At 48.9% G+C, this 22,329-nt stretch overlaps 1 protein-coding gene across 1 annotated transcript in view; it reads right to left on the bottom strand.

The window, feature by feature from the left end:
- The window catches only part of LOC146869866 (protein TANC2-like), an 869,459-nt gene that overhangs the window by 358,698 nt on the left and 488,432 nt on the right, over nucleotides 1–22,329 (bottom strand). The gene's annotated exons all lie outside the window — the stretch shown is intronic.

Below are 22,329 nucleotides of genomic sequence, written 5' to 3'. Positions count from 1 at the left end.
TGTTGCTGGTATTCAAACTGCACGTTTCAGTCTGCATATCAGAATTTTTTAATGAAATAGATGAGGATTTGAGAAGTCACTCAAAATGTGCCCTAATTTTTCCTTCTTCAGCACTAATCATAATTTTTATGGCAAAATGAACCCCCTCATTGTGTTCCTTTTTAAATTAAATGTTGTAAGTGTTACCAGTTTATTCCAATCAAGATGGCTTCAGGTGTGCCATACTTTTGTCATAAGTAAGACAGTAAGCGCTCTAGTTGTTCTTAAGAACACTCTGGGACATTCTGTCATTGGGCTATACTTGGGCTACATCTGGGTGATATTTGGGCTACTTTTGGGCTCTTTTGTATCTGGTAGCCATCTTGGGAGATGGAAGTTTCCTAATTTCCACATTTACTGCAGTCTCCTCAGTGGGAAATACTTTCAATTTTTTGCTTTGGTTCCATCAAGAAGGCATTCAGATGTGTCACACATTAACATAAATTCAGAATGTTAGCACTCTAGTTGTTCTTTAGAATACTCTGGGAAGCTGCAGTAGAACACAAAGGAATCAACTGACAGTCTCTGCCCTTGTTGGATGTACATGTTTTACTGAGAATGTCAGACTTCATTCTCACATGACTGAGAAAGATAATGTGAATTTACAGAAAATATGCTCTCAGTTTAGCTTATAGATCACCTTCCAAACCTCTGTGGGAAAAGCATGAGAAAATAGTTTTCTCTCAAACATGATTCATGATTTCACAGCAGAAGGCTTTTTCACATGGTAAAATCACCTTAGAACACACCACAATTCCTAAAATGAGTATGGTACCATCAACAAATGATTTATAATGTAACTAAAGTCTTAAAACCTTCTATTAACTGCAATGCTTTTTAATGAGGTGCTATCATGTATATTGGTCCCAAGATGGTTGCCATCACTTCTCGGATAAATTACTGACAGCCAATCAGCTCTCACGATGAGATGTGTGGTAAGGCTCCGTCCAGATATATCTATCTTTTTAACTCTAATTTTCTCAGGAACTACTGAACGGATTTACACCATTTAAGCAAAAGGCACGAGTCTGAACTGAGGACTACCTCTTTGCCAAATTTGGTGTAATTCCGTTCAGCAGTTCAGGCTGCAGCTGCGTCAACAGGTCCTATGGGAAAATGCATGGGGAAAACGCGTTTTGGGACCCCTCTTTTTTCTCGGCTCCCGCTTGACGAATCACCGTGAAATTTTCAGGATAGGAATGGACCGGAGCTGGCCAAAAGTTTGGAAAATTTCGCGAAGATTCGTCAGTCGGCGCCAACGTTATTCCAAATAGAATGTTGCGGATTTCCTATGGAAAATAGGTCCTAACTATAACTACCTACTGGCGACAGCCAGTAGGTTATATATACATACACACATATATATTATACATGTTTCTCAAGTTTTCTTTGTTTAATATACTTTTAGCGGCTTTTAGCTGGCCGTTCTCAATAATTGGTCTGTTGTGTCATTTTAATTTTTCTACTGCCCACTGCAGCATGCATCAGCCCACTTCAGCCACTGGTTAAACACATTCTTCCCTTCTCCAAGAACACATCCACATACAATGTAGTTCCCTACCATGGTGGATCCTACTACAGCAGCACAATATTCTTTTTGAGGCCAAAACAATCTTTTTTTTATTTTTTATTCACGAGTGCTCTGCAGCTTCCCCAATAAGAAAACAAGTTACTTACCTGTAACTACAGTTATCCAGTATTGGTATCTTTCATAGATTCACATGCCTGAATCATTCCCCATCGCCGAGGCGGGAGTCCCACGGTAAATACAAAAGTAGTGCCAAGAGTAAATAATAGTAGTAGGCTAAAAGAAAAAGCCTAAGGCCTAAGTCTTAGTAGCCTATCTACATCATTATAGAAAAAAGAACCAGAGATTGGTCCCAGCCAATCAGCTGCCAGCACCCTCCAGAACCTTCCCAGCAGAGGCAGTTCTCCTCAGATTTTCTTAGCACAAGTGAGAAGTAAGTATACCAGATATAGAGAACTGACTAGCCGGGGAGGAGGGTGGGTGCATGTGAATCTATGAAAGATACCAATACTGGATAACTGTAGTTACAGGTAAGTAACTTGTTTTCTTATCCAGTATTGGGGTATCTTTCATAGATTCACATGCCTGAATCAGAGTAGTAAGCAGTATAACCATATACTGTCGTTTGCGTATGGTGGGAGACACTGGTTCATAAACTCCCAAATAGCATCCACAGTGCTTGAAAAAACACATTTTCCTTTTTTTTTTTTTTTTTTTAAAAGAGTAGTCTTAAAGAAAGCAAAGCTATATCCAAGTATTAGCTATTATATATATATATATATATATATATATATATATATATATATATATATATATATATACACAAATATTTAAAATCTTGCTGATATATAAAACTGTACATTTACATGAATATTAAAGAATGGAATAATACTTTAAAGGGCAAAGTATCTGAGTCTGGTCTTAATGAAAAAGATGGCATAGAATAGCCTGTCCAACCGCTGCATCATCTTGATGCGAAAATTGAAGACAGTAATGCTTCATCGACGTGTGGACATTTTTTCATGTCGCAGCACAACATATTTTCCGGAGTTACTCCAGCAAATAAAACGGTCGACGTCAATACTGTTCTTGTTGAATGAGCTTTGACTTTCCTCTGCAAAGGTCTGTTAGCCTTGGCGTGGCAAAAAAGAATAGCAGATGCCAGCCATCTGGCTATTGTTCTGCTTTGTTACAGCATTTCCAAGAGTTGCTTGACCATTCGCCACAAACAGCCGGTTGGATCGTCTGATATCCTTAGTTTTCCGTAGGTAGAGCTTAAAACAGTGTGTAACATCCAGCGAGTGTAATGTTCTTTCAGCTGGAGTGGATGGATCCGGAAAGAATGTTTTTAATCTTACCGGTTTGTTCAAGTGAAATTTTATGGTACCTTAGGAAATAAACTGATTTGTTTGAAGGGTTACATATTCCCAAGCAAAATGTAAAAGGGGGTTCATTTATAGTGAAATTTTGGATTTCACTAACCCTTCTTGCCGAGGTAAGAGCCAGTAAATGGGCAACCTTCCAAGTGAGGAATTTGAGATCAGCTTTATGGATAGGCTCAAATGGACGCCTCATTAACTGCACTTGCACAGTGATGAGTTCCCCCTCTGGAGGGGTGCTCGCACTGGAGAGAAGGCTCGGAAGATTCCTTTTATAAATTGTTTGATAAGAAAAGGCGAGCAGAGAAAAGGGAATTTTGAGTATTTCCTGAATCTAGAAAGTGCAGCAAGATGTACTTTGACCGGTGAAAAAGTAAGTGCAGACTTGGCTAGAGAAAGCAGATAATGGAGAACTTGTTCTGCAGAAGCTTGAATTGAGTGAATATTATTTGCCTCACACCAACAGCAAATTCGGTTCCATTTGAAGTGATAAGTTTTGATTGTGCTTTGGGCACGAGATTTGGCCAATATTTCACGACAGTCTTGTGAAATGCTGAGGTCCTTGAACTCTAAGAAATCAGGAGCCATGCCTGCAAGTGCAGTGACTGTGGGTCCGGATGAACCACTTGGCCTCCGACCCTTGACAACATCATAGGCATCAGCAGAAGGCAAATGGGTTTGCCTTGAGACAATAGTAGAAGTTCCTGGAAGCAATATTGTCTTGGCCAACGGGGTGCAATCAGAATTAGACAGCAACCTTCCAACTTCATCTTGCGGAGCACCTTCGGAATCAATGGTATTAGGGAAAAGCGTATACACCAATCCCTGTTGAGGGAACCTGCTGGCCTAATATTGACATTCTTTGTTCTCTCTTGTTGTGAATAGGTCCAGGGCTGGCTTACCCCAAGCTTGGAACACTGTGGTCGCCTGTTCCTTTTCCAGCTTCCAGTCTTAACAGTCCGACTGAGACGTGCTCAGCGTATCCGTCAGGGTATTGAGCAGACTCCTGAAGTGTTTGGCTCTCAGGGCATCTTGTGGAAAGTCACCTATTCCTACAATTCCTAAGCTTCTTGCGAGAGCATAGCTGATTTTTAACCTCCTTGTTTGTTGATACAATACATGCGGATGGTATTGCCAGTCCGGACTAGCACCGACGAACCCTTAATCCTCGGGAGGAATGCTTGGAGAAAACAGATAAACGGCGCGACGCTCAGCCTGTTGATCTGCTGTTGTTTTTATCTTTGAGATCAAATCCCGCAGATGACCTCCCCATCCTTCCATGGAGGTATCGGTCGTTAAAACGAAATCTGGACTGGTCTGTAGGAACGCGAGACCCTGGGTTAGATTCTCTGTCTGCGACCACCAATGTAGATAATTTATCATGTGCGGCGTGACCTTGATGGTATCGTCAAACGAATCCATGGCTTGTTGCCATTGAAGTTGCGGTTCCTCCTGAAGAGGTCGCATTTTGAGCCGTACCAAGGGTATGAGATGTATCATTGAAGAGAACATCCTCAGGAGCGAAGCGAACATTCGGACTGAAACTGGCCTCTTTTTTTTTTTTTCAATTAACCTTGCCAATTTGTGAAGATGCAGTTGGCGACCAAGTGACAACAATGCGTTGCATTGGACCGTGTGTAACATTGCTCCGAGAAAAAACATGACTTGGAGAGGACGTAACTGATTTGCTGTCGTTGAGAATCAGCCTCAGAGAAGAGAAGAGATGGATACACTCTGCTGTGGCAATCTTGGTTTCATGTTCTGAAGGACCTTTGAGCAGCCAATCGTCTAGATAAGGGAACACTTGTATTCCTCGAGATCGTAATGCTGCTACCACTGGTGCCAAGCACTTCGTGAAGGTTCTTGGTGCCAATTTCAGCCCAAACAGGAGCACGTTGAACTGAATGTGCGCAAGGCACTTGAAAGCGAAGATATTTGTGATGTTTGGGGTGGATAGGTATGTGGAAATACGCATTTTCCATATCCAGAGAAGCCATAAAATCTCCTTTGTTTAAACAACTCAAAATCTCATGACGACGAGGGGGACCCCTGAGCAGAGTAATAGGTGGCTCTTTGATGAATTCCAGGGTGTGGCCATTGGTTACTAGGTCTATTACCCATTGGTCTGATGTAATTTCCTGCCACTTGTGAACAAAGCTGATATCTTCTGGCCCACGGGTAAGAAGGGTAAAATGGTTGGTGCCCTACGGAGATCACTGCTTCCTGTTAGCGTCTCGGCCTTGATACTGCGATCTCTTTCGACCACCCTGACGGGAGAAACTAGCCGTAGACTATTGACGGTATGATGTCTGGCTGTAAGGCTGTACTGGGATCGATACTGCCTATTCTGTTGGTTTTGGTATCCTCCTCTTGACGAAAAAACCACGTCCTCTCGCTCCTCCGAAAGATCTGCACCCGTATTAAAGGGTGCCTGATGATCCTGCAGTATCCGTGTTAATTTTTTATAGCTAAGAGGGTTTCATCAACATGTTCACAAAACCAAAAACCTCTTCCTCATAGGCCATGTCTAGAATCTTTGATTGCCCCTCAGGCTTGAAAGTAGTGGCTTTAAGCCATCCCTGGTGTCCAAACACTGCAGCCCCTGCTAGCTGACGAAAGTTGGTGTTCACTATGTCCAAGGCGCATCTATAGTTTCCGATGCGGCACATTCTCCTTCCAACAGAATCTTTCTTGCTTTCTGCCTTCGGTCCTCAGGAATGAGGTCAATGAGACTCGCCATGTCTGACCACATTTGACGGTCATAACAGCCGGTTATGGCTAGAGGATTGGCAGCTCTAATAGAGGCCGCTGCCATGGTAGAGAATTTTTCACTGTTGGGCGGCCTGTAAAATTATTGAAGCTGGCCGAGGGTGACCCATTAGACATTATGGGCTTTAGCAGGTGCACAGTATTTCTTCTCATCTAGAATAGATGTAGTCTAGTATAGGTACCACACTCGAGATCTTCCAGGACTCTTCTTTAAAATCATAAAGGAAACATTCTGTCTGCTCGACTAACTGGCAGTAGAAGTCTAGTTCTTGCCCACTGTATTAAATTATGTACAGGATGCAGTCATAAATGAGGCCATCATAGACGATTTCATCGTAGACTTTGCTGTCATAGACATGGGTATGTAGGCGAGGTTATTGCAGACGAGGCCGTCGTCATAGATGACCGTCCTGCACAACCATCATAGATGAGGCTGTCGTAGACGACCGTCATAGACAATGCCATCATAGATGAGGCAATCATAGGTGAGGCCATCCGTAGATGAGGCAATCGTCATAGACAATCCCATCATAGATGAGGCAATCATAGGTGAGGCCATCCGTAGATGAGGCAACCATAGATGAGGCAACCATAGATGAGGCAACCATAGATGAGGCAACCATAGATGAGGCAACCATAGATGAGGCAACCATAGATGAGGCAACCATAGATGAGGCAATCATAGATGAGGCAGTCCTATGATGGCCATTTGTGGATGAGGCCATTCGTAGATGAGGCCATTCGTAGATGAGGCCATTCGTAGATGAGGCCATTCGTAGATGAGGCCATCCATACATGATGAGGCTGTCGTAGACGATGGTCATAGACAATACCATCATAGATGAGGTAATCATAGGGAGGCCATCCGTAAATGAGGCAGACCTAGATAAGGCAATCGTATGATGAGTTTTTCTTCGAGATGAGGCTGTCCTGGGCAATCTCATTGTAGAGGAGGCCATCGTAGATGAGGCCATTCGTCGACGACCGCCGTAGATGAGGCAGTAGATGAGGCCGTCGACGACCGTCGTAGATGAGGCCGTCGTCAACGACCGTCGTAGATGAGGCCGTCGTCGACGACCGTCGTAGATGAGGCCGTCGTCGACGACCGTCGTAGATGAGGCCATCGCCGACGACCGTCGACGACGAGGCCATCGTCGACGACCGTCGACGACGAGGCCGTCGACGACCGTCGTAGACGAGGCTGTCGTCGACGACCGTCGTAGATGAGGCCGTCGTCGACGACCGTCGTAGATGAGGCCGTCGTCGACGACCGTCGTAGATGAGGCCGTCGTCGACGACCGTCGTAGATGAGGCCGTCGTCGACGACCGTCGTAGATGAGGCCGTCGTCGACGACCGTCGTAGATGAGGCCGTCGTCGACGTCCGTCGTAGATGAGGCCGTCGTCGACGACCGTCGTAGATGAGGCCGTCGTCGACGACCGTCGTAGATGAGGCCGTCGTCGACGACCGTCGTAGACGAGGCCGTCGTAGACGACCGTCGTAGATGAGGCCGTCGTAGACGACCGTCGTAGATGAGGCAGTCGTAGATGACCGTCATAGACGACCATCATAGGAGGCCCATCATAGACGAGGCCATCGTAGATGAGGTCAATATTGTTGAGGCAGTAATATCAGACACAGAGATTTGTAATGGACTCCTTAATGTCAGGTTAAACAGATTTCCCTGATGTAGGGATGAAAAGGGAGTTGTAAGATCAGCCTCTGAGGAGATTTTTCCCACTTGCCTCTCTCTGTGAGAAATGCCTATCAAGACTCAAGGTAGGTCTTTATGGCTTTTTTGCGCGCCCTCAGGAGGCTCCTGGCGCGACTTCTCCCTTTGACCTCTCCTATGAGGTGAAGCAATCCTCGTCGTTCTCATCAGAAGTGACAGATGAAAGTCTCTGTAGTCCCAATAATAGCCTCATCTCTCAGAACGTGAGTGTTATTGAGGAAAGGTTAGACATATTTCGTAGTCTATTACCTTGTTTCCTGCCACTCTGCCATATTACTGCCTTAATAGGGTCAGAGAAATGAAGTATGTTCCAAAAAGTAGTAATAGCTGAAGAAACTGAGCAGAGCTCAGGGAGACTCCCTTCACACACGACGTGCGGTGAAAATCTGAGGAGAACTGCCTCTGCTGGGAAGGTTCTGGAGGGTGCTGGCAGCTGATTGGCTGGGACCAATCTTTGGTTCTTTTTTCTATAATGATGTAGATAGGCTACTAAGACTTAGGCCTTAGGCTTTTTCTTTTAGCCTACTACTATTATTTACTCTTGGCACTACTTTTGTATTTACCGTGGGACTCCCGCCTCGGCGACGGGGAATGATTCAGGCATGTGAATCTATGAAAGATACCCCAATACTGGATAATAAACATTTCCGAAAAACCAGCCAACGCCAGACCTATTAGTTTTGCCAGTGCCTGTTTGTTATTGTTGTTTGAAGCTGTTTGTTTCACTTGTTTATGGTTACATTTGAACTTTTCTTGCCAGGAAATGGACATCAAGGGCTGATCGACCTTGAACCCACACTGTTTAAGCTCTGGATGTCTCCCATTCTCGCCTGACAGCACTCCCCCCTAGCCACCGCTGCCAAGGGTGCCCTCCCGGGCTGCCACCCTGCACAGACAGCGAGCTCCTCCCACCCCTGAGGTGGAGGATGCAAGGGACTCTGGCACTTCAGCTGAGGGCCCAGGATGTGCGCCTCGCCTCATTCACACCAGGCCTGCTCTGATCCCGGGCCAGCCAGCGGGGCAGGAGGATGTGGTGCTTCACAGCAAGGTAGCTCAGTGGGCTATGGCACCTGCTGTAGAAATCCGCATTTAACCTCAAGGCCACACCTTTTGAAGCCATTCTAGGCCACACCGTTTGAAGCCATTTAAATGAGTTCCATTGTTAACTTCAGAAAACATACCAGTCACTTGTTGTCATGTTAGGAGTTTGGAAAGGCCCGGGCATGATACTAAACGGGACATTAAACAAAATCGTATATATTTATTAACAGCATCACTTTACAGCCTTAGTTTCCTTTATTAGCCCCGGACCGTTAGCACCTCTCTAAAACACATTTAAAAGTGCTTTCTAGTCATGTTTGCTGTTTGAAGTATGTACAGGCAATGGGGAAAATACTGGCTTTAGGTGATTTTGCTTATTTCTGTACCTTCCAAGACGTTAAAATTCCAACGGTGGCTATAGAAATCGGCCCCGGGGCAACCCTACACACTGCCCGCTAGATGAAGTGACGGCTTGATGACCTGAGTCAGAATCGCCACATATGTATTAGGCTGTTCTCAAAGCTATCACCGCTAGCATAGGTAATATCAAACATTTGGTTTAATATATGTGTGAAAAGGGCAGCATTGAGGTTTGAGTGGAAATGTTTATATTGCGAGTGAAACGGCGGCTTCCAAATAAAGGATCAAAATTAACGACAACATTTTTGAAGATGATAAAAAGTAAACCGCGCGTACGTTTTTTATTTTTACTTTCGGGTTTGTTCGCGTTTCACTTTTCTAGTTATTATTATTTAGAGATTATTATAGAATTATTTTAATGTTCCTCTGGTCTATCTCGAACACATGACATCGAGAGGTAAGGAGTGGGTTAGGGAAAGAAGCGAGGGAGTAAGTGGAAGGGGACGTTTAGGGTGTGAGAGCAATAGAGACAAGAGTGAGTAGGTCAATGACAGTGGTGCGGGAGACATAGAGAGAGGTTAAGAGACAGTGTGGGCTACAACGGAAGAGAGAAAGAGTAAGATACAGGGAGAGGCACAGACAGACATGGCACAGGAGAAGAAACGAGGGTGATAGGGAAAAGAGCGATAAGTATGGTGTGTGTGCGAGAGAGTTGAGAGCGAATGGCGGAAGATGCGGGAAGAGAGAGAGGAACACACAGACGTTGAGAGATTGAGGGGTGGCAACGAAAGAGAGCGTGAGAGACAGAAAGAGGAAGAAGGAAGAACTGTGCCGGTGCGATCTCCGTCTGTCTTTCAAGCAGTTTTGCAAACGTGGAAAAGAAAACCAGCCCGGGAGTAGTGGGCACGTGCGTGCTGTGAGGAATGCAGCTGCCATTGAAACCTGAGCCAGAACAGATGCCACCCTGCGCCCTCCAGAGACCCCTAAGCCATGGGAGTGCATGTTTGGCGGAGAGGCGGGACATACCCAAGCCTTTGGCCATTTGAATGCTTCCTTTTGTGGAAGCCTTACGCAATGGCCAATCAAATGTGTGGCAGTAAAAAAAAAAACACGAGCAAAGCGCTGGGAGTTGGGATTCCTTTTGGAAGTCCTTACTATAAGCCTCGCAGAGCAGCGCATGCGCGCTGGTTCAGGCAAGACCGAAAAAGGATGGTGAAACCAATCTCAAAAGGCAGTATCATGACGCCAAATGATGAGCCCAACTCGAAACTTTGCTGCTATGCCCATTTAAGGACAGTTAAACTGACCACGTCACAGATACCCACTTGTATTGAGCCAAGTGCATCCCATTGAGGCAAAGAGAGATAGTGTGTCCACCGGATGTCTGCAGATCCCTCCCTTAGGAAGGGCCACAGTGCTACTCGTGTGCTGAGGCTGGAGGGGGTGGAGCTAGCTTCACCACTCCAAGACTGCAGACAGAGCCTTTGTAGACTGTGCAATAAGTCAGTAGGCATTGATATGCAGTCCATTACCTCCTTCCGGTTTGGGGGAAACACTTCACATAAACCAGTCACGCTGCACCCCCTTGACAAGAAAGCATGTGGCCCCACTGCAGTAGACAGCACCCGTAACTTTATTTCTGAAAAGCCCACAGTGGGATAGCGTTAGAGGTGAAAACCTGGCGCGGCTTGTGGCCCTTATCCCACAGGGGGTTTTGTATTCCAGAGCAGGTCATGTAATATTGGAGCAGCTGCACATCTTAGCTTCCACTTAACCTTTTCCGCACTTTTCACAAAGGCACTCCCCCTGTGAACACCTTCACAAGCACAGCAGTGATAATTAAACTATTATCTTTTCGTATGACCTATACATTTCAATGGCTCATAACAGAACTGTTCACTTTACACAGCAGTATTCATTTGGAATTCACAAATCGTGCGGCCTATGTAAGGCTGCCCGGGGTGGGGGTTGCGCAGCGGCCCGCCCCCTTGAGGGCGGCCGCCTTAGTGCCACAGGAAGGCACAGGGGTGGGAGGTCGTGTCCCTGGGCTTGACCTAGGGAGACCCCAGTCAGGTAGCTGCTTCCGGCGGGGAGGAGCCAAGGGGGGGGTACATATTCGGTCCCCGCCCCCTCCTCGCCCTCTTGTCCGCTCGTTTGCCTTGTGGTCATGCGTCGTGCGGGATTGCCCTGTCGCGTGGTTGATGGCCGGCCTCTTCGGTATGACGGTGAGTCGGGCCCACTGCCTCACGCACTGGGGGCCGCTGGTCTGGCGGCGAGGAGTGTCGTCCACATGTCGGGTGCGAAGGATCCCATGGGGTCCGGGCATGCCGCGGTCGGGGGTTTGACCGGTGTTGGTTGTGGAATTAGTTTGGAGGCAGGGGGATATGCCTGGGACTAGCTGGGAACAAGTTCTCCGTAAAAAGTTCTGGGGCACATTGTTTGCGAGGGGCTGTTGGGGCACGTTTTCGCAGGTCATGCGACGAGCCTGGACCATAAGAGAGGCTAATTTCAGCTATTGATCTCATAGTGCATGTTGGTTTGATCCCTGGAATCAAGTTGGCAGCTTCTCTTTTGTTTTTGTACTCCATTAATGGCAACCGCATGGATACATATTGCGTCTGTTCGCACGCCTTTTGGTGGGGGCGTGGCCACGGCTTCTTACATTGTTAAAGGCATTCGGTGTGGCGCAGATCCGTCTTGGTGGTGCGTTGGTGGCGCAATGCTTTGGGGGCGATCCCATTCAGGTTTATTGTGCCACTGTTAAGAACCCAAAAACGTATTTCATTGACTTCATATTATTGTCTCTCAGCTCGAACTTGTTGGACTGAGAGCGAAAGAAGCTGGCACTGCACTGCATAGCTGATATTTTGGGGCTGGGAACACGGGAATTATGCTGTGGTGCGGTTGTTAGCGCGCTGCTACGGGGACGATACAATCTAGAAGAGCTCAATTAATAAGGCAGCAGACGGGGACGCAGCGGACAGCGGTGAGGCTGTCTCGGTGTGCAGAGGCCGGACAGTCTTCGGTTCGGGCGTGGCCCTTGCTACCATAATATGAATAGGCAGTGGGATATGATTACCATTGCCAGTTCTCCGAAACTGCATCGAACACCACGGATACTGCAGGGGAAAGATCCCGGGAAGTGCATGACTATTCGAACGGAACGGCATTTCCTGAACAGTATTAGCATGTAGTGACAGCTGTGTAATAATTGGTACTAATGGCAGTTATTTGCGTTGTATACCAGAAGCAATGCCATTAGCACAGTGGTTCGGGCCGGTGCCCCCAGAGTCCGCAGGCATGGGTTGGACTCCTGCCACGCGTGAGTGGGAACGTTTGTAAAAACCAGGCTCTCGACTCAGCTAGGTGTTAAAAGGAAGGCTGGAACTAGCGCGCACCGATTGGAAACGTGTGCCAGTCAGAGAGCGTTGCGGTATAATATCAATTTCGGGCTGCCCGGGGGTCGCGGTGGCCTCACAGTAGCGGGCATCATTTCTCTCCAGGGCCTATGGCTTCTAGCGCTCGACGCAGAGGCTGTGCCTTAGCGGGCAGGACGGCCTAATGAGTCTGTGGAATCAGGTTTTGAAGAGGATGTGGCCTAACGGCTAAAGCGGCCGACCTCGAGGCTGCGGAACCGGGTTCGAGTCTCGGCAGGAACACTCAACATCCTTTGATCCCTTGCAGGGGCACTGTTAGCCCCCCCCCCCCCCCCCCACGCACGGAGCGGCACGGGTATCCCTGGGGGAGGGCGCGGCGCAGCGATCTGTGGCACCCCCTCTCGGGGTCGCCTACCAGTGAGTGGGATTAGTGTAGCACGTCAATACAATCAGGGTGAATAGACGAGCGGGGTTCGATCCCCGGGGTTTGTCGTCAGCAATAGGAATCTAACCCTCATATGTTACTTATTTGTCTGGGAGAGTAGGTGGCCCTCCGGCTACGCTGCGACGAGGTGCGGTAACCAGAGTTGGTGTGTGAATACGGGTATGTATATCCCTTCAACTCCCCCGGGACAAACCACTTCTTCCGGGATGGAAGGTGTGATGCACCATGGGGCAAGGCCGTGCGCTTCTATACCTTCGGGTAGCTTCGTGCGCCTACGTGATATTGCCCTTTTTCTGTGCGGGTAACCAGGGTTCGGGCCTCAGATCGGGTCGCAGCCGGGGAGTATTGGGGGTAGGAGGTGGTCCGCTTGCTAGACTGCCGACCTTGGGGCTTGAAATATATGGGTCGAGCCTCGGGGTCGTGCCACATCCGGTGACTCGGGCCAAGTCACTGTATCTCCCGTGCCTGAATGTGCAATGGAAACACGGTGCTCGTGTAAGCGCTCCTTTTCCGGCAGGTAGAGTCGCACTATAATTTTTATCTCCTCAGTAGTGGCGACACGGAGAGGTATGCATGCGCACGGGGGGCACGTGGGCTATGCTGTGGCATCTGCAGGTTACGGGCTTTAATCCATTGTGCGGCCCCCAGCTTTCCATCCGGCAGCCGTGGCTAAAAAGAACAGTACTGCTCAGTGGGCGCATGTTTCGCATGTATGAGGCCCCAGGCTGGCAATGGCACCATGTTTTTGAGCCTCGGGGTCGCGTACGCACAATTGGATTGCGTGCATGTCGCTTACACTCCCGTCCCTGAAGGTGGAGACGCGCTATATTGTGTTTAAGTAGTTTTACACAATGAGAGGTGGTGATTGCTCTGAGATATGCTTTTGTGACATATCACATTCCTTGGGTGACATATATGATTTTGGGAGTTGCAGGCTGGGCCTGGCCTGACTACGTGTTGGTGTTTTTCTGCTGCATTACATCCTGTGGAGAAGTCAATCCCGGTAGGCATGCATCCTCACTCCCTAGTCATTGCCTCAGCTAGTTAGGGAGCCCTGCAGACCAGTTGTTTTTACTTTTATTCCATACTTGAAGCTGGCGCAGGGCGCACCTGGCTCTGTTGGTGTCTTTCATGGAGAATTGGCGTTTTACTGGTGTGGAGGGACAGCCCAGCTGTCGTATTCGCAGGCAGGCTGACATGAGGGGAGAATAGCTCTCGGTGGGCCTTGCAATTGAGCTAGGAGGGGTACTTATTTCACTATATGCAATCATAAGCACTGAGCAGCCAATAGATGGGCTTGGTGTAAGTAGTGCTCCTCGCTTTGTATATATAGAGATGCGAGGATATGTGCGCAGTATGTCAGGTTCCGGGAAATCAGGTTTATCGTGTCATCGCCTTTGCGCTCACATACACAGACATTTGTATGTTTTAAATGTATTTTGTCGTAGTGTTTGGTGACCCTGCCTCACCATGCCTGAACCAAGGCATTTTCCAAATGATATGCCTGCTTGCCGCAATTATGACTCATTGATCTTATGCAACAAAGAGGCATGGCCAAGCCAGTACTATTAGCTTTGGTATGTTCAGCGTCACAGGAGTACAGATCGGGCTGCCAAGATGGAGAGCTGGGGAGATGAGTTACCCTGTCGGCTAGGGCGCTGGGCCTTGGACATGGGGAACTGGGTGGGCGTCTCGGCAATGACGCTAAAACATCCTGTGATTCTGGGCAAATCGCTTAATCTCCCTGTGTGTGGGCACAGCTGGGATCTGCGTAGGTCAACCATAGTGGGGTATGTCGCAGGTCCTCTCCTGCCCAGGTCTCATAGAAGGGCAAGTTACTTGGGCATGCTCCTTGCTGTAGTTCAGCACACGAATCTATGCATGTGTAGGTAAGGGCAGGTTTTATCCCAAGGAGGGCAAATTACATACATCCTCCAGTACTCCTAGATACAGGCAGGCCCAGTTCCACCTCTTCCTGTGGGAGGCTAGCAACTCCGGGGGATACTAAGCATACCGGGGCATAGTTTGTTCAGCACCAAGGGCCACTGTAGGTCAGCAGGTAAGGTACTTGGGATAGGACTCAGCAAGTAAGTAGGATGGGCGGGGTAGGGGTCAACCCACTGGGGGTGCAGTGACTGCAATTTTGGCCACATCACGATCCTTCCATCAATACTTCTTGCCTCATGCATGAGTTTTTCATATCAGCCTGGAATCACAGCAGTTATTTTGCAGGCAAACTCTGAGGCGGTAGCACGCATTATGGTCATGTTAGGTAGCCGGTCTACGGGGATTTATTTACAGGTCTCAGGTATGAAACTGGCACATTTCTTAGGTGTACTTGCACTTGGCAGGGAGATCGCGGTGTAATCCTCAGCTCAAGGATCCTTTCCAAACAAGATAGCCCACCAGGGGATGTGCCTGCTGTTAACCCCATGTATAATGGGCAGTGCATCAGTAGCTAGCTCTGCCTCTCACTCCTGGAGTGTGATAAAAGTAGCAACAGTTACACATTGCAATTCACAGCTTTATTAAATAGCAAGTAATTTTACGATTGTCTGAGGGTGCGATGCACAGTTATCAGTGTAAGGTTTCCACTACCCCGGCACAACGTCACATAGATTGGGCATCTAGGACACATGCTAGATGCTCTGCCGCCACCCTAATGGGAGGTTAACCCACATTGCCAGCTGGTTGACAAGGGTTGCAATGGGTAGTGCCGCCATGCGGCAATGAGTTGAAGGGTAGATAGTACTGGCAGGTCCGGCTCGCCACTTACAACAGGGAGCTCATAGGAGGGGTCAAGCTAAAGAATCTGGAACGCTCACCGGCTGGCAAATTAGGCCGAGTGGACTTGGAACGCCTAGTGTTGAGTGAGTGTTATTGTTTCCTGGTCGTTCTTGGTCTCCTGAGGGTAGGAAGACCTAGCGGCAAGGAACAGCTAGGGTTGTTTTCGTGTGCTTCAGTCATTAAAAAAAAAAAAAAATAAAAAAAAAAAAAAAACGGGGGCCCTGGCTCACACGGTAGTGGGCAAAGATCACTCACGCCACAGGTGCTGAGGCCTGGCGTTGGGCTCCCAGGTTACTTCGGAGGGGCTAGGCCTTCAGATGCTGAAAGGATGTCCGTTGTTATTTACTCGATTGTTGATCGGTGGGTTATTTCCTGGGTCTTCCAGGGGTGTAGAGCATTAGGCGCTTGTCTTTTCATCGGGTCGGTTTGATGCGGGATGGTGGTTTTGGGGCAGGTCACAGGCTGCCTCCTCTCGCTGTGTTTGTATTTCTAGGTGTGGTCAGGTCAAGTGACGGAGGAGAGCAATCATCGCGTGGTACAGCTGGGCATGAAGGAAGGCCAGGCAAGATTGTAGCGTAGGCAGATAGTGGTACTGATCGGGGACTGGTGTGGGTCTCAATGGCAGGCCGCCATGCAAGGGGACCATGTACCTAGGGCACGTACATCAGGCAGTGACATGTGAACTGGGACCATGTGTACTAGAATATGCAGGAGTGGTTCCCACCACGGTCGGTCAGATGGGAAGTTGTCATCTTGATTCTCACTGGATACCCTCACTCCACCACGCCTATTGTAAGCTGAGGACGCCTGTTGACGCTGTTAGACCTGCTATTAGTTAGTACCGCACTGCTGTGCCTTGGCCCGGTTTGTCTCGCATCAGGGCCAGTTTGGGGGTACCGGCGAGTTGTTTGCTCATCGGCTGAAGCGGGCGCTGCTAGAACAGGGCATGATTGATGAGGCCAGGCAGCATGACAAAGGTCTTTTCGGCACTGGCAGAATGGTGCAGGCGGCGAAGTAGTGCCATTACAGAACATGGATTTGTCAACATTCAGCTAGGAAATGATTAGCAGCAGGAAGGTATTAAACCAGGGTGAGCAATTGGTTTTGGTTTCGTGCTCAACAGGAGCAAGGGAATTGCATTCTGTCCCATCAGGGTACGGGGACCGTCTATAGCACCAGATACTGTAATGCTGCCATCTTCGCCCTGGGCTGGGGGGTCAATGTCTTCCAACTTTACAGCCAGACTCTGAGCAGGCAAAGGCATACTTGCGATGGTGCAATGGGCAATCAGCAGTAGAGTTAGATGGGTCATCATACCCCGGTATGACGCAGTGATGAAACATAGGTTATGGCCTCACACGACCAGGCACTCGAGGGCAGCTGTGGCGGGGGTGTGCCAGTGCCAAGAGGGTGCGGGTTGCCTGTTAGGGCTGCTGGCTTGGAGGGAGCACTACTCTGATCGCCACAAGGGCACGTTTGTTTCATAGAAGGCTGAACTGTTACTTTTATGGCATGGTGCCAGTTGCTTTAGTTATGCGCATGTTTCTTGGCAGTGTCAGAAACATTCAGAACGCAATGCTGGTGGTTAGCCTGTTGTCAGGCTGTTCAGAGGTATTTTAGCTCAGGCATGGCCAAGCATGGGTTATAGGCCGGTGGTCTGCCCTGGGATTCGTGTTAACAGGCAGGTGAAGCAGCAGAACTTGGAGGGGCTTGGGTTTGACCTCTGGGTACTAGGGCAGAGTCTGGTTGCTCACTGAGTAGCACGCCCTTGAGTTTGGCGAAACAGGTACCTTTGCGAGCATCAGTACCGGGTAACTTCGCCCGCCCTACAGCACTGGCTGGCAGCTATGCAGGTTGTGGAAGTGGCCTTCCAACAGGGGCCTATGGTCCATATGATTAAGGGAAGCACCGGGGGAACACTTTAAGCTATAAATCTGTTGGAGACCAATTGGCTTTTCCAGTATTCAAATAGAGAAGCATTTTACACGTTGTTCTCCTCTGTGGTCACTCTGACCTGTCTCTCCCTGGTATACTAGCAGAATTTTGGGAGGGCAAGGCTTTACATTTGGTGGTGACTGATGGAATACGATGGGCATACTCCAACGGAGTGAAAGAGGAAGGAAGGCAGGCTGGGCACTGCCAGGCAGGAGTGTCTTGGCAAAGGGATTGTTATTTAGCCATGCAAAGGCAACTTTGGACCATCGCCTATTTAGGTTTAAGGTCATTTCAGTCAAATCCACGGAGGAGTTTAGAAAGGTTGGGGGAACCTGTCCTTATGGTGCACGCTGGCCGCCGGCCCGGTTGGGCGTAGACTTGTTTTGACTGGACCTGGGAGAAGCCCGGTATCAGTATGCTGTAGGTATGATGGCCTACCAGGAGCCATGCGCAGTTGCGCAGAGCAAAGAGGTCTTGGCTTCATCAGGCATGGTCTTATACACGCCAAGTCCACAGGGTGCCGGGAGGGAGATGGGGTGCACCTCCCTAGTTTAGGCACGGTTCTTTTCCTACTGGACCTAGGGGAAGCCTTGGCTGCAGCAGGCTGTTAGTAATAGGCTACCTTGGCAAGGAGCCCGCTCAGGAGAAGCCATTGAGGTGTCAAGGAGAAGTTAATAGCGCCATGTGCAAGTTCACTGAGCTAAGAGGCTTTGGCTTCATCAGGCATGGCCTTTTACACGCCAAATCAACAGGGTGTCTGGAGGGTGATGGGGTGCACCTCTCCACGCTAGGCATGAATTTAATTTTACTTGACCTTGGTGAAGCCTTGGCAGCTGCGGGTTGCGAATAGACTGGACCTACTGGGCCTAGGGGAAGCTTTGGCTGCAGCAGGTTGTAAGGAAATAGGTCTACCTTGGTGGGGGGCCCTGGTAGTGACGGTGGCCACTCCCAAGGCTGTGGAGGAGTTACAGGGCGATCCAGGGTCTGCACATACCAAGGGGTATAGCATGCAGCAGCACCGTGTGGTGCTAAGCCAGGATACCCAGGGATCTTTTAGCGTGTCCACTGGAAGACCTACGGCGCCCCGCTAACCGACAGGCGGTTGTGGGTCTGAGCAACCGGGGGCTGCCATGTATGCTCCGCCCACCCATCACGGGGGGGCGTGGTGAAGCATGTGGACTGGAGGTCCACGGATGGGAGGGGTGGACCCTCCCAACATTTGGTGGTCACCAATTGGCGTTGCCATGGTGACTCTAGGCTTATCAGACGGGCAGGCGGCATGGGGCTGGCCTGCCCTGGGATCGCCCGTAAGATAACCCACCGTGTTTGCATATTTATTATGCTAATAAACCTGCAGCAATATTTCTCCACTTACATTCAGTGTCATGTGTTTTATTATGATTATGTACTGATGTATGCTATGATAACGGTTGCCGATATTGGCACTATGTAAGGCTGCCCGGGGTGGGGGTTGCGCAGCGGCCCGCCCCCTTGAGGGCGGCCGCCTTAGTGCCACAGGAAGGCACAGGGGTGGGAGGTCGTGTCCCTGGGCTTGACCTAGGGAGACCCCAGTCAGGTAGCTGCTTCCGGCGGGGAGGAGCCAAGGGGGGGGTACATATTCGGTCCCCGCCCCCTCCTCGCCCTCTTGTCCGCTCGTTTGCCTTGCCCGCCCATCCGCTTACCCGGCATCAGGAGGGACAAGAAGGGGGGGGGAAGGTTTTTCTAACAACTTTCACTTTTGTGTTGCAGGAGGAGTTACAGGGCGATCCAGGGTCTGCACATACCAAGGGGTATAGCATGCAGCAGCACCGTGTGGTGCTAAGCCAGGATACCCAGGGATCTTTTAGCGTGTCCACTGGAAGACCTACGGCGCCCCGCTAACCGACAGGCGGTTGTGGGTCTGAGCAACCGGGGGCTGCCATGTATGCTCCGCCCACCCATCACGGGGGGGCGTGGTGAAGCATGTGGACTGGAGGTCCACGGATGGGAGGGGTGGACCCTCCCAACATTTGGTGGTCACCAATTGGCGTTGCCATGGTGACTCTAGGCTTATCAGACGGGCAGGCGGCATGGGGCTGGCCTGCCCTGGGATCGCCCGTAAGATAACCCACCGTGTTTGCATATTTATTATGCTAATAAACCTGCAGCAATATTTCTCCACTTACATTCAGTGTCATGTGTTTTATTATGATTATGTACTGATGTATGCTATGATAACGGTTGCCGATATTGGCACTATAGCTTTAGCTGTTTTTGACAGACGTCCCGAAGTGAGCATAAATCCCAGCTCTGCTACTTACCCTGCTCTTGGCTTGCTGGCGTCTCTCGTGGTTCGAGTACATCCAGTCCCCTGCAATGACAGTGTCGCTTCCAGGCATCCAGTAGCTCTGCACTCCTCCACTGACCCCGATGCAACAGGGGTTGGGGGAGGGGGTCGACTAGAGGGAATAGGAGCCAGCCGTGAGGTCTGCTCCTTGCAGAGCAACGAAAGGCATGATGGCTCAGCACCCAGGTGCTGGGGAAGAGGCTTCAGACTCCTGCTGCTGGCAAAACACTCATTGCCCGGTGCCTGCCTTTTAGAGAGCACTTGCGGCTTCCCCCAGGCATGCCGCGTGAATTTATAACCAACAGCTCAGCCCACCAGTCCCTGTACCTCCCCACGACTCCTGAGCCAATCCTACCACTGCTACCTTGCTGTTTATGTTAGAGAACAGCGTGAGGATTGGCTTGGTCAGGTGCTGTCAGCACTTCTTAGGAGTCTTGGGGGCTGTGACAGCAATCCCCCAGGCTCCTACAATTGCAATGGTGAAAGTGCGCATGTTGGGCTAGTCAGAGCAAGGCACCCACCCAACCTCACATGCGCAATTCATCCCAAGGAGGCCCAGTGTTCACTGTCACTTATTCAAGCAGGCTCCTTCACCCACCAACGTCAGCCTATCTTTAGTCACTCTCCTGCAAACATTGCCCGGGCCATTCCGCGCACTAAGTACATAATTAATATTTAATACATGGACAATAGCGCAACAAAAACAAACTGAGGCAACGCCCTCATGACCCTATAAAGAAACCGCATCTGAGTACGAAGATTAATGAGACATGGTAGGCCACAGATTGTTTATTACCAAAACGGACTCCAAGAAAAGGATATTTACAGTACTACCACTGAAAAAGGAGATCAAGCAAGATTATTATTAATGGTATTGGACTGCAGCAGCAAAAAATTCTGGGTCTGAGGTTTCTAAACCGTACAGCTTCTGATGTTAATATCTTACATCTGATGGCTTGGAACATTGCAAGCCTTAAGAGAGATTGGTCATATTAACAGAGGAGTTAAGAACAGTTGCTCTGCAAGAAACCTGGGCAAATTAAATAGTGGTACTAAAGGACTACTTGTTATTTACCACAGCAGCAGAAGAGGGCAGATTTTGGCACCCGGCTGAATGTATGATGACCCTGGTAGCAGTTAAACAGGATTTGAGGAATTGGAGAGTGTGAGAAGTTGGCCTGATGTATGATGTCACTAGTTCTAGTGTACACCTTATATCAGTCCAAATACCCTTATGGTGATTGGTTGTAAAGTCAACCTTATAGACCAGCTATCCTAGTGGTAGCATGGACAAGAGCAGTCTTAGGCTAAACTCTGAATGGCATGTGAAGCCAGCTGTGATACCATATATAATCCCTTGAATAACAAATGAAAGGACACCACAACAGCTATATATATAAAATAAAGTGTATTTATTCTAGTCAAACCCTCAGCACTCTTTATGAGATTAGAGGTAAGTACAACACAGTCTTATTTAAGCATACATTAAGTCACACAGGTAAGTAATACAGTTAGGCCCTAGGGGCCACGCAAACCATATACTAAGTAAGTGGTATAAGAACCACTGTCACGGAAACAGAATAGGCCTAGGCCTAGGGAATCGCTGGGGCTACACTGTGAGAAGTTGGCCTGATGTATGATGTCACTAGTTATAGTGTACACCTTATATCAGTCCAAATACCCTTATGGTGATTGGTTGTAAAGTCAACCTTATAGACCAGCTATCCTAGTGGTAGCATGGACAAGAGCAGTCTTAGGCTAAACTCTGAATGGCATGTGAAGCCAGCTGTGATACCATATATAATCCCTTGAATACCAAATGAAAGGACACCACAACAGATATATATATAAAATAAAGTGTATTTATTCTAAGCAAACCCTCAGCACTCTTTATGAGTTTAGAGGTAAGTACAACACAGTCTTATTAATGCATACAGTAAGTCACACAGGTAAGTAATACAGTTAGGCCCTAGGGGCCACGCAAACCATATACTAAATAAGTGGTATAAGAACCACTGTCACGGAAATAGAATAGGCCTAGGCCTAGGGAATCGCTGGGGCTACACTACACTAGCGTTAGTTAGGGAGTGGGAGGCCCACGGGATTCGTGTGCAGAGTGGAAACACTCACGCGTAATGCGTAAAAGTCAATAGCAATGTTACAGTTTAGAAATAGATAGATTTAGGACACTTCCGGAGTAGCTAGGAAGTTGAGACTTGAAAACTAGACACTAGGATAGTCACTATCCTGATGAGCACCGGAGTACCCAAGTTACCTAGCCCACAGGCTGCGGGTGCATAGGGGTGAAGATGCGTCGTTTTCGTCGTCGACTCCTATGGATGCCTGAAGAAAGATGCTGACAGGCAGTCAGGAGAGAGTGTCCGGTGGATCCCAAGCCTGGGATCAAGAAGAGAAGAAACCTGCAAGCAGAGGGGACAGAGTCAAGGTCACTAGCCAGTGACCACGTGGAACCAGGAAGGAACCAGGCGATGTCGTGAAGAGTTGCAGGTGAAGGTGAAGCTTGTCGCTGGAGCCAGGAGGACCAGGAAGCGTCGAGGACGACCAGGACCAGGAGGCGAGCTGTCCCACGAAGGCTCTTGCTGTCGGCGGCG

Source organism: Triturus cristatus, chromosome 1_1 (assembly GCF_964204655.1).
Source record: "Triturus cristatus chromosome 1_1, aTriCri1.1, whole genome shotgun sequence".
Taxonomy (NCBI): domain Eukaryota; kingdom Metazoa; phylum Chordata; class Amphibia; order Caudata; family Salamandridae; genus Triturus; species Triturus cristatus.
This window is presented reverse-complemented; position numbering and strand designations above follow the sequence as displayed.